Here is a 12,298-nt window from a genome sequence, read left to right on the forward strand (position 1 = left end):
TATTACATATGCAATATAGAAATTGCTCTGTGATGTGGCACTCCAAACATACATTACCACTATATGAGGCAACCAAAAATACAACACCAAAAAATAAAAAAAATAAAAAAACAGTGTTGTGTCTGGGTACAAATACAGCCTCAAACTGAACAAATAGTGTTTTTTTTGTCAAAAAAGAAAACATTCAGTAATAAGGACATTACACATGTAAGTGGTTTTAAAACCACTTTCCACTACTCCAGCCTCTAACATGACAACCACAGTTTTAACAACATTGCACATGGATAACATAAATCTCAAACCTAGTCAAAATGTAAACTTTCAAAATGTGCAAAAGGAATACATTATTGCAGGACAATTCTATGACACACCAAGTCCAAACTACACATGGAAAATATAGTGGGGGAAAAAACATGACATACAATAAAGTAAGATGTTCCAATGGCTTTTGTATAAAACATTACCAAAAACAAGGTATTTGCTGACACACACTCGAAGATGGGAGTAATATGCAACGTCACATGACACACATTAGAATTAAATTAAAAAAAACCATAGAATGTTAATGCAAATACACATGCTCACCATTTTTCCTGGGCCTATATGAATCCCGGACATGAGTTGCAGAGACTACTTCAGGAGGTATTACACTCCACATGAGCTCCTCATACTCCAGATATCTTGCAATATAGGGCTGGCCACCACCGGCTTTTCGAGCCGACTTCGCCTCCTTGGCCATTTTGGACTTGACACGTCGCTTTATGTCATAGTACCGTTTGCGGCACGTGTCCTCCGTCCGCTTGACCACCCCCTCACTATTGACAGCAGCAACAACTTTCGCACACAACACCGTCTTCCGTGTTGACACCTTGGCGGACTCAGGGCCAAATAGCTGCCGCTGATACTTCATCAGCTCCCGCACCAATGCCACATTTTCTGCATAAGTAAACTTGACATTCCGCCCAGTCTTAGTAGTGGTGCGTGGCTGCGGAGCACTCTGACTGTCACTATCACTGTCACTTGAGGCTGCTGCAGCAACCTCACCCACCTCCTCCACCTCACTAACCTCACTCACACTCACCTCCTCCACCTGACCGACCTCCTCCCCCTCACTCACACCCTCCACCTCACCCACCTGTGAGTCACACATAATTGTGTGTCTAAACACTTAACACAGAAAAATAAAAAGACAAACAACACACTCCGCAACTACCACTGCACACATCACACACACACACACACACACACACACACACACACACACACACACACACACACACACACACACACACACACACACACACACACTGACAAGGGACTATAAAAAAAAACTTGGACCAAAAATGAGACAAAACCACAAAAAACAAGACTACAAGAATGACAAGACTACTTTCAAACACAATACTACACTCAGAAATCGCCCAAAAAACTCCTCACCAAACCAACTACTCACCAACCTCCACAGCACAACCTCCCTCCTCACCACTAACTAAACCCACGAGGTGCGGACGGTTTGGGGCGTATTTATATGGTTGCGCACTGACACTCCTACCATCTGAAACACAACCAATCACGAACGGGGAGGAAAAACAAAACTAAAAGTGAAAATGCGACCGCGGGAAAAAAATAACCCTGCCGCATTTAACTTAAAAAAAAAATACCAAAAAAAACAAAAACACGTACGCAAACAACAATGACGGGCGCAAATGGGCCAAAAAAAGACGACTGGCATCGACATTGGAAAACACGAAAAGCATAAAGTCGACTGCTTCATAACTTGGCGTATATAGTTTCAAAAAGTTTCATGAAAATGCACCCGATACAAGACGAGTTTAAACACTACACAATCCGAAACAAACACGAATATTAGTAAATATTGGCCAAGGTGTACAACCAAATAGAACACGCCACTACGACCGCTTTCAAAATAAAAACACAGCAACTTATTCCACATTACATTGAGAGTAAAAAGAATGCAATCGGCATCAAATAAAAGAGGTATGGGAGAGGGAAGGGAGACAGTAGGAAGGAGACAAACAGGGGGAAGACAACAGAACATAGAAGAAGAAAAGCAGAGAGAACATTGCAGTACCCAGAACGTGCTGCATTATTTAGTAAACTAGGACTTCCTGTAGGCATTGGTGGAAAGTACCCCATCAGAAGATCAGCAACTTAACTCCTAACCGATCCCAGTAACATGCAAAAGGGACAAAATCATCGCCGTCTCCAGAAAATTATCAAGAGGGTAATCCACAAACACAGGGAGGAGATCTCACAGAATCAGTCTCCAGCAGAGGATGGTATCAGTGAAAGAGGGGCCTCCGTGCAGGACGGATCCCCCAACTCTTGCAGATAAGCCACAGCATCAGAGGCATTAGTAAAATCCGTATAGGTATCACCATCATACAAACGGAGGTGATCCGGGAACAATAAGGCAAACTTGCGGCTGCGTTTAATGAAGGATTGGCAAATGGGAGAATTCCTTCCTCGCCTTGGTGACCTCCGTAGAAAAGTCCTGAAATATATATATTCTATGACCTTCCCAGGTCAGATTCTGATGTTTGCTGGAGGCAGACCAAATCTTCTCCTTATGTATGAAGTTAAGGCACTGGAAGATGACCACGCGGGGCCTGCAGTCAGGGGTGTTCCTCAGCGGTCCCAAACGGTGCGCTCTTTCGATAATCATATCATGACACCCATCAGTAATGTCAAGAAGCGAAGGAAGGGAATCACTTTAAAATGTAACCAGAGTGGGACCTTTCAGTGATTCCGGCAGCCCCACCACGCGCAGGTTATTATGACGTGATCTATTTTCAAGGTCATCGACCTTATTAAGCAGCTGTAAGTGGGATTTATGCAGCGTTGTGTAATCAGCCTTTAAAGCAGTCAGTTCTTGGAAATTACTCCCGGAAACATGCTCAGTAGTGGCCACCCGCTGGGTTAACTGTGTCATCTGGCCATCCATGGCAGACAGGCTCTTCTTTAAGAGGTCAGCTTGCTTCTTAATCATAGGCTCCATCACCTCTGTAATAGCGTGGACCACCTCCCCATATGTAATAAAGGAGTCAGCAGTACCTGGTGCAGGGGTGAGGTGGCTCCGGTAAGCAGCCTGCGTCTCTCCCTCTCCCGGCGGTGCAGTCGCCGCCACCATCTTGGATTTGTGGTGCGGTGGTCAGCTTTCTGTTTGTTAGCTTTACCCGGCATGTGAGGCAGGAGAAACCTCTCCATAGAAGGAGGGAGACACCAGGGAAATCAGGGGATGATCCGTAGATGGCGTGGAGGCTGTAAAAAAGCCATGGAGATAAAGTTAGCTGGGGTCTGGAGTGGAGCTTCAGCTAGGCACAGCTCATTGCATGGTGGGCGAATCCGGAAGTCTGTTGTGTAGGTTTTAAATGCTTGTTGCTGTTCCTCCATTCGCTGAAGTATATAAAGGGTGGAATTCTACCTGGTTGGTACCTCTTGCTTCAGTTACTGGCATGGCAAATTGAACTTTTGTTGTAGATGCTGCAATCTTCTACAGGTGGTTGCCGAATGCCAAATATGTCCAGATTTTTTTCTGGCCACAGACAGTATCTCCTGCATGCCCCTTTCATTTTTTTTATAACTTCTGAATCACCAAGTCTATGGTGTGGGCAAAACATGGGACATATTCAAATTCACCCAGTTGTAATGCTCTCACAGTGTTGCATGCATTATCGGAAAATGACAAATCCTAAGGAGTGTCTTAGCAGGGTAAGCCATGACTCTTAGTGAAGCTGGTGATACAGAGAGTAGCTTGCCTGTGAATGAGCTGGCATTGTACTGTATGTTAGATACTGCTGCTGAAGATGATGCACCCATCCAGTGGGCTGTCACAGTCATGTATTTTTTTGTTTGACCAGTACCGCTTGTTCACAAATCAGTGGTTAAGTGGATGGTGGGTACAATGGCATTTTCTAGGCCAAGAACTATTTTTTTTGTTTTTTTAATGTCCCAGTACTGGCGAGGAATTGCTGTTCTTGTACAATTGAATAAAGATGGAATTTGGTAGCGGGGACACAGGACCTCAATTGACTGTCGAATACCAGATGCATTGATGGCAGGTATTGAATGCATATCATGGCTTCAGTGTTCTGCTTGGCAGCTGGATGACTGCCTTGATACCTGATTCCACTTCAAAGTCAATATTTGAAACTACTAGTCTTCTTGGGCTTCTTCTGGCATGTTAATCAACAGCCAACAGCAGCCTTAGTGCACAAGGAAAAAGAGAGGGTATCAGGGAGAGAGAAGAGAGAGAGAAAAGGTGTCAGTGAGAGACAGAGTTGGGAGCCAAAAAGAGAGGGAGAGAAATAGAGGTTGTCAGGGAGAGAGAGGGCATCAGGGAGAGAGAGAGAGGGTGTCAGAAAAAAAAGGGAATGAGAGAGAGAGAGAGAGGAGCAATAGAGAGAGAGCATGTGTCAGGGAGGAAAAAAGAGAGGGGAGAGAGAGGGTGTCAGGAAGAGAGACAGAGGATATCAGAGAGGGGGGAGCGAGAGAATGAAAGAGACAGGGTGTGAGGGAGAGAGGGAGTGAGCAGAGGGTGTCGGAGAAAGGGGATCAAGAGAGTGTGTGTCAGGGTGAAAGATGAAGAGAGGGAGGGGGAGCGAACAGAAGAAAGAGAACATGTCAGAGAGAGACAGAGAGAAAGGGTAGACAGAGGGAGATAAAGAGTATGTCATGGAGAGAGAGAGAGAGAGAGAGGAAAGAGATGCAGGGGGAGCAAGCAGGAGAGAGAGGGGGTGCAAGAGAGAGATAGGGTGTCAGGGAGAGAGAGAAAGAGAAAGGGAGCGAGAGGGAGAGTGGGTGTCAGGGAGGGAGAAAGGGAGAGACAGAGAGAGAAAGAGGATGTTATGGAGAGAGAAAGAGGAAAGAGACAGAGGGGGAGCAATCAGGAGGGAGGGGGGAGCAAGAGAGAGATGGGGTGTCAATGAGAGAGAAAGGGAGCAAGAGAGAGATAGGGTGTCAGGGAGAGAGAAAGGGAGCAAGAGAGAGAGTGTGTCAGGGAAAGAGGGAGGAGGCTGTTACAGGCTACAGCATCAGTTCTCTGATGGGGGCGGGCAAATCACAGCATTAGGCTCACCCCATTCCCCATATACCCGCAAATCATGAAATTATCTAAGTGAGGAAGCGTAGCTCCAGTAGTCTTCACACCAACTCACTGTACAGATGGAGACAAAGCTGTATCTGTCTCAAAAGATAAAACTCATCCTTCACTGACTGCACTTCTGCTGGGAGCTTGCCAGGTAAGGTGCAGAGTGGACCAGGCCTGAGCAATGTTTGTCACAGTATTGGGTCCCCTGGGTAACCCCTTCCCCCCCCCCCCCCCCATCCTCATCTACCCACCCATATTCCAGCCCTGGATGGGTGGCACCCTTGCAATGACATTTTGGTTTTTTAATACGCAATGTCACAGTCAGCCCACCCTCAGAACTCCTTTCGAGTCGGGTTGTCATGACTTGGTGTTATGCCAAGTGTCTTAACAATAAAATATATCGGTCTGCCATCACCAAAGGCTTCTGGGTTCCTTCAACAGTGACATTTGGTTATGCTCACAGTATATATGCTTTAAAAATTAGTAGCATGTGCCTCACATGGCTGTAGGTTAAGAACACAGAATATCAGAACAAGAAATTAAGTTTTAATTTCAAGAATAACTTCAGAGTTTACAGTTAGAAAAAGAGTTACCAAAAAGAGATACAAAGATTATTATGATTATTAAAATATACACACAGATTATTGATGATTTCCAGGAAAATAACTAAAACGGTAAAACATAGAAACAATGAGGCCGATTCAGACCTGATCGCTGCTGTGCATTTTCACACTGTGGGCGATCAGGTCTGAGCTGCGCATGCAGGGCTGTTTCTAGCAAATTTGGCTCCCAGTGCGAGATTTAAAAATGCGCCCCCCATGACATAAAAAATGTGCCCCCCCCTACACACCTAGATAAAAAAAAACGTGCACGCGCACCTGGCAAGGGGGCGTGGCCTCATCTAAATGGGTGTGGACTCATTTAAATGGGCATGGCCTCGTCTGAAAAGACTACCTCACAATCCAGTTTTTGACCCTGCTCCAACAGATCACGACCACCACAGGAAAAAAAAATTCTACCATATTAAGCCCCACACAGTAATGCCCCCTGCACCATATTATGCCACACACCGCAATGCCCTTGATACATTAAATCCCCACACTATGGCAGGCAAGAGTCCCCATTACCGCTTTTCGACCCTCCTCACTAGTCGCTCCTCGCGCCGGCCTTTCCCTCTTCCTAACTTGGATCCCCCTCTGTACTCCGCTCAGGAGGGGGGGGGAGGTTTCGCGGAGTGACGGGGTTGCGTTGTGACGTAACGACGCAACCGCGTCATTCCGTGAAACTCCGCCCCCCGAGCGGGTTACTCGGGGAGAAATAGGAGGGGGAAGCAGGGAGCCACAGATAGTGCCGCGGCGGGCGCCCAGTGCGGTTGCACTGCTCACCTGCCCCAAGAAACGGCCCTGTGCGCATGCATCGCAATGCGCAGGCGCGATGGTCCGTAGAGACGGGGAGCGCTGGGCAGTGACGGGATGGTGTGAAAAATCCCATCGCACCGATGAAAGCAAGGAGGTTGGCAGGAAAAGGGCATTTATGGGTGGCAATTGACCGGTTTTGAGGAGTGTCCAGAAAAACGCAGTAGGTACCAGGTGTTTGGAGGGAGGATTCGTGACGTCAGCTCTGTCCCCGATCATCGCTGAGTAAGTCCTGGGCTTTCCATAAACTGCACAAACTTGTGTTTGTGCAGCATTCCTGCACATGTGATCGCACCCCTGCACAGCGATTACCACCTCCCCTGTATGCGGCGACTACCTGATCGCAGGGATGCAAAAAATGCACCCTAGCGATCAGGTCTGAATTAGCCCCAAGGTTCCATGATGCCTAACTGAGATTTATCAATATCAAGCTAAGGATTTGGCATGCTTGTTCTGGTTTCATTTTGTTTAGCAGCTAAAAACAAATGGAATCGTCAGTCCCACATAACAATTCAAAATATACACAAAAAGGCAGCGCTATGAACTGTGTGTAAATAGGAAATAAGATATTGTCAATGCATAAATGTGTAAAAGGTAATAAACATTTAATAACAAAAGAATATACAATAAAAGACAATAAAAACAGATCCTGTGAGACCCTTATGCCTTTTGGAACCGTTATTAAAATAGAAATGGACATCTGCCTCACAGCATCTGTTTTTTTGTTGCCTTTTGTTGCATTTATGCATTGACAATAACGTATTGCCTATTTAAACGTAGTTCATAGCGCTGCCTTTTTGTGTATATTTTTCCTATGTACTGTATGAGATCTGGGGATATATAAACTAAAAGTCGATGTTGGATCGATTTTTGATTGATTTCGTGTCTCAGGGTCTAACTCCCACATTTACTAGCAGATGATTTTTGACATCCTTTTAAAAAACATAAAAAAATCATCCATTAGCAAATGTGGGATTTAGGGGTATATTTATAAAAAAAAGTCGATCTAGGTCGATTTTTGGCCTATATTTAGTTGATTATGTTTTTTAGGGTCTAAATTCCACATTTACTAACATGATTTTTTACTTTTTTAAATAATGTCAAACATTATCTGTTAGTAAATGAGTGACCTTATTCAGTAAGGATTGTACAATTTGTGATTTGCAATCCGGTCAATTATCGAACGATTGCGCACTTGGCACACGTGAGCAAAAATAGCAACAGAAATTGCACACAGATCTTGATCGCAATGTAGCCGCTGTTTGACTGACAGGAAGTCTGCGTTTCTGGGCCCACGGATCGGTAGCAGTGGCTCCTGATTGTCTGCCGAACCGCAAACTTTGACTAGCTGATGATCGGCGGCTGATTTCAGATGCAGGGCAGGGAGCCACCGGAGACCGGACTGAGGGCTGTAGGGGAGGCGCGTGTATTCTCTCCTCCCCTCACACAGCAGCAGCGGGAGCAGCAGGAGAGGCCTGCGGTGGTGACCACCACTACAGGGGGCATATGTGTATCTGGCACTGCGGGAGAACATGTGTATCTGGCACTGTGGGGGAATGTGTGTATCTGGCACTGTGGGGGCACATGTGTATCTGGCACTGTTGGGACATATGTGTATCTGGTACTGTGGGACATATTATGTGTATCTGGCACTGTGGGGGCATATTATGTGTATTTGGCATTGTGGGGGTATATAATGTGTATCTGGCACTGTGGAGGCATATTATGTGTATCTGGTACTGCTGAGAGCATATCATGTGTATCTGGCACTGCTGGGGGGCATATAATGTGTATCTGGCACTGCTGGGGTGTATACAATGTGTATCTGGCACTGCTGGGGGAATATAATGTGTATCTGGCACTGCTGGGGACATGTCATGTGTATCTGGCAATGCTGGGGGGCATATAATGTGTATTTGGCACAGATGGGGGCATAGAATTTGTATCTGGCACTGTGGGGGCATATAAAGTGTATCTGGCACTGTGGGGGGCATATTATGTGTATCTGGCACATGTGTATCTGACACTGTGGAGGAACATGTCTATTTTGCACTGTGGAGGAACGTGTGTATCTGGCACTGTGGGGGAATGTGTGTATCTGGCACTGTGGGGGAACATGTGTATCTGGCACTACTGGGGGGGCATCTAATGTGTATCTGGCACTGTGGGGGCATATTATTGTGTATCTGGCACTGTGGAGGCATATTATGTATATCTGGCACTGTAGAGTCATATTGTGTGTATCTGGCACTGTGGGGGCATATTATGTGTATCTGGCACTGTGGGGGCATATTATGTGTATCTGGCACTGTGGGGGCATATTATGTGTACTCAAAACGACCATGTGGGGGCATAGTATGTGTATCTGACACTGTGGAGGCATATTATGTGTATCTGGCACTGCTGGGGGCGTATGTGTATCTGGCACTGCTGGGGACATATAATGTGTATCTGGCACTGCTAGGGGCGTATGTGAATCTGGCACTATTGGGGCGTATGTGTATCTGGCACTATTCTGGAACATTATGTGTATCTGACACTATACTGGAGACATTATGTGTAAGGAACACTACTGTGAGCGTTATGTGTAAGGCTGCTAATTGTGGGCCTAATTCAGACCTTATCACTAGCAAGCGAGTTTTGCACTGCTGCGATCAGATAGTTGCCGCCTACAGGGGGAGTGTATTTTAGCTGTGCAAGTGTGTGAACGCATGCGCAGCAGAGCTGTACAAATAGATTTTGTGCAGTCTCTGCACAGCCCAGGACTTACTCTGCCACTGCGATCACATCAGGCTGTCCGGGACCGGAATTGATGTCAGGAACCCTCCCTGCAAACGCATGAACACGCTTGCATTTTTCCAGACACTCCCTGAAAACGGTCAGTTGACACCTACAAACTCCGTCTTCCTGTCAATCTCCTTGCGATTGCCCTTGCGAACAGATCTGTCGTACAAACCTATTGCTGAGCGGCAATCCGCTTTGTACCCATATGATGCGCCTGCGCATTGCGGCGCATAACCATGTGCAGTTTGGACCTGAATGCCTGCTGTGTGAAAACGCTCAGCAGTGATCAGATCTGAATTACCCCCTGTGTGTGTAGAGGGGGTGTGAAAATATATTTATTTATAGTTTGATAATATAAAGTTGCGAGGCCATACCCACTTTTCCAGGAACGTATGTGTGTGTGGGGAGGCTTGCCAGTAGGCCTGGATCCGACCCTGACCATGGGCTATATGAAAAAAGTGTCCGAGGTCGGTCATCATCCCACGCCTTCGGCGAACTCAGTCACTATTACATGTGCCCCAATATTTCAATCAGTATAGCCCATCCAGTATCTGATATCAGTATCAGTATCAGTATCTGATATCAAGGATTAATTGCCTTTATGCAAGCGAACCAACTTGCTTTCGGCTGAAGCTGTTCTGTGAGGCCTTTGATGACCCTCACATAACAGCTACAGCCGGGGCCATCGAGAGCAGGAATGGGCCAGAATACTGGAGGGAGTGTGGCCAAAATTGAATAGTGTGGCCACTCCCCCTCTCCAAAAACATGAGTTCTTCAGGGATTGGTATGTGGCAGCCTCAGTGTTGGGTACCTATGGGAGTGGTGGCTCCCATCACCGGTATCTTGCCTAGATCCCTATGAAGTCTAATTTAGGGGTCTATTCATGAAGCAGTGAAAAGTGTGGAGAAGTAAGCCAGCGGAGAAGTTGCCCATGGCAACCAATCAGCATTCAAGTAACATTTATCATTTGCATACTATACAATTGTACGGAGCAGCTGATTGGTTGCCATGGGCAACTTCTCCACAGGCTCACTTCTCCACACTTTTCACTGCTTTATGAATAGACCCCTAAATCTGGCTCTGTCGGCTGGCAGTGGTACGCTGCGGACCCGTAAGGCTGAGCCAACCAACAGAAGAGGCGGCTCTGTAATCTAATAGGAGCAGCCACTACCAGTACTGAGACAGCCAGACAGTTTTTCCTTTTTACATAAATAGCTAACAATATAAAACAATGATATAGCAGCACATTACTGCCTAAAATATTCTTACGACCATGGGTTAAAGTGAGCCGGAACGGGGTGGAACTGCGTTCCGTCAATTCAACGTGGAGATGGAACGCAGTTCCGCCTCCTCGGCTCACCTAACCCGATGTGTGCCCGGCGCCACACAGGAAGATGCCGGGCGCCCACTGAAATTGTGTTACCAGCGGGCACCCGGCTCTCTCTCCACAGTGGAAGCCGGCGGCAGGAGCTCACTACTGAGCTCCTGCTTCTGGCTCCCGGCTCTGTCAGTGCGCGCTATGGGAGAGACGTCTCTCCCATAGTGGGTGCCAGAAGGACTGCAGCAGTCGGACCAGGGAACGGGACTTGGTGAGTATGTGTTGTTTTTTTTTTTATATGTGTGAGTGGTTCTACTGGGGGCAAGCTACAAGGGGGCAAACTTGAAGGAGGCTAACAACTGGGGCAAACTACAGGGGGGCATTACTACTGGGGGCATAACTACAGGGGCATTACTACTTGGGGCATTATTACTGGGGGCAAATTACAATGGGGCATAACTACAGGGGCTAAATGACTGGGGGCATTACTACTTGGGGGCTAAACTACAGGGGGGCTAAACTACAAGGGGCAAGCTAAAAGTGGGCTAAACTACTGGGGGCATAACTACAGGGACTAAACTACTGGGGGCATAACTACAGGGGCTAAACTACTGGGGGCATTACTACTTGGGGGCTAAACTACAGGGGGTATTACTACAAGGGGGAAAACTACAAAGGGACCTAACTACAGGGACTAAACTACTAGGGGCATAACTACGGGGGTTAAACTACTGGGGGTATTACTACTTGGGGCTAAACTACAAGGGGCAAACAACTGAGAGCAAACTACAGGGGGCATTACTACTGGGGGCTAAACTACAAGGGGGCAAACTACAAGGGGGCTAAACTACTGGGTGCTAAACTACTAGGGGCATAACTTCAGGGGCTAAACTACTGGGGGTATAACTACAGGGGATAAACTACTGGGGGCATTAATACTTGGGGGCTAAACTACTGGGTGCATTACTAACGGGGGCTAACTATTCAGTCTTAAAAATATTACAGTGTAGGAGATCAGTAATAGGTTGAACTCGATGGACAAATTGTCTTTTTTCAACCACAGAAGCTATGTTACTCGGGCAAACTACATGGGTGCTAAACTACTGGGGGCATTACTACTGTGGGGCTAAACTACTTGGGGCATAACTGCAGGAGCTAAACTACAGGGGGCATTACCACAGGGGGCTAAACTACATGAGGGCTAAACTACAGGGGCTAAACTACTGGGGGCATTACCACTGGGAGGCTAAACTAAAGGGGGGTAAACTACTGGGGACATAACTGCAGGGGCATTACCACTGGGGCTAAACTACTGGGGGCATAACTACTGGGGCTAAATGACTCGGGGCATTGCTAAAGACGACATTACTACTGAGGGCAATACTACACAGGGGCATTACCATCAAGGGCATTACTAATGCGGGCACTACTAATGAGGGCATTGTAAAGTGGGCACTTCATAAGGGGCATCACTCCTGGGGACATAAGGGGCACTACTGGGGGCATTGCATAAGGGGCACCACTACTATGGACTCTATATAAGGGGCACTACCACTGTGGGCACTACCAGTACAGTGGACATTGCATAAGGAGCACTACTACTGTGGGCATTGTATAAGGAGTACATCTGCTGTGGGCATTATGTGTATTACAGGGTGATACTACTGTGGG

The 12,298-nt window shown here is 46.8% G+C and overlaps 1 protein-coding gene across 1 annotated transcript in view; it reads right to left on the minus strand.

Moving 5' to 3' along the window:
- Window positions 1–12,298, minus strand: part of LOC134909267 (uncharacterized) — a 113,921-nt gene that overhangs the window by 84,567 nt on the left and 17,056 nt on the right. The gene's annotated exons all lie outside the window — the stretch shown is intronic.

Source organism: Pseudophryne corroboree, chromosome 1 (genome assembly GCF_028390025.1).
Source record: "Pseudophryne corroboree isolate aPseCor3 chromosome 1, aPseCor3.hap2, whole genome shotgun sequence".
In the NCBI taxonomy this organism is placed as follows: domain Eukaryota; kingdom Metazoa; phylum Chordata; class Amphibia; order Anura; family Myobatrachidae; genus Pseudophryne; species Pseudophryne corroboree.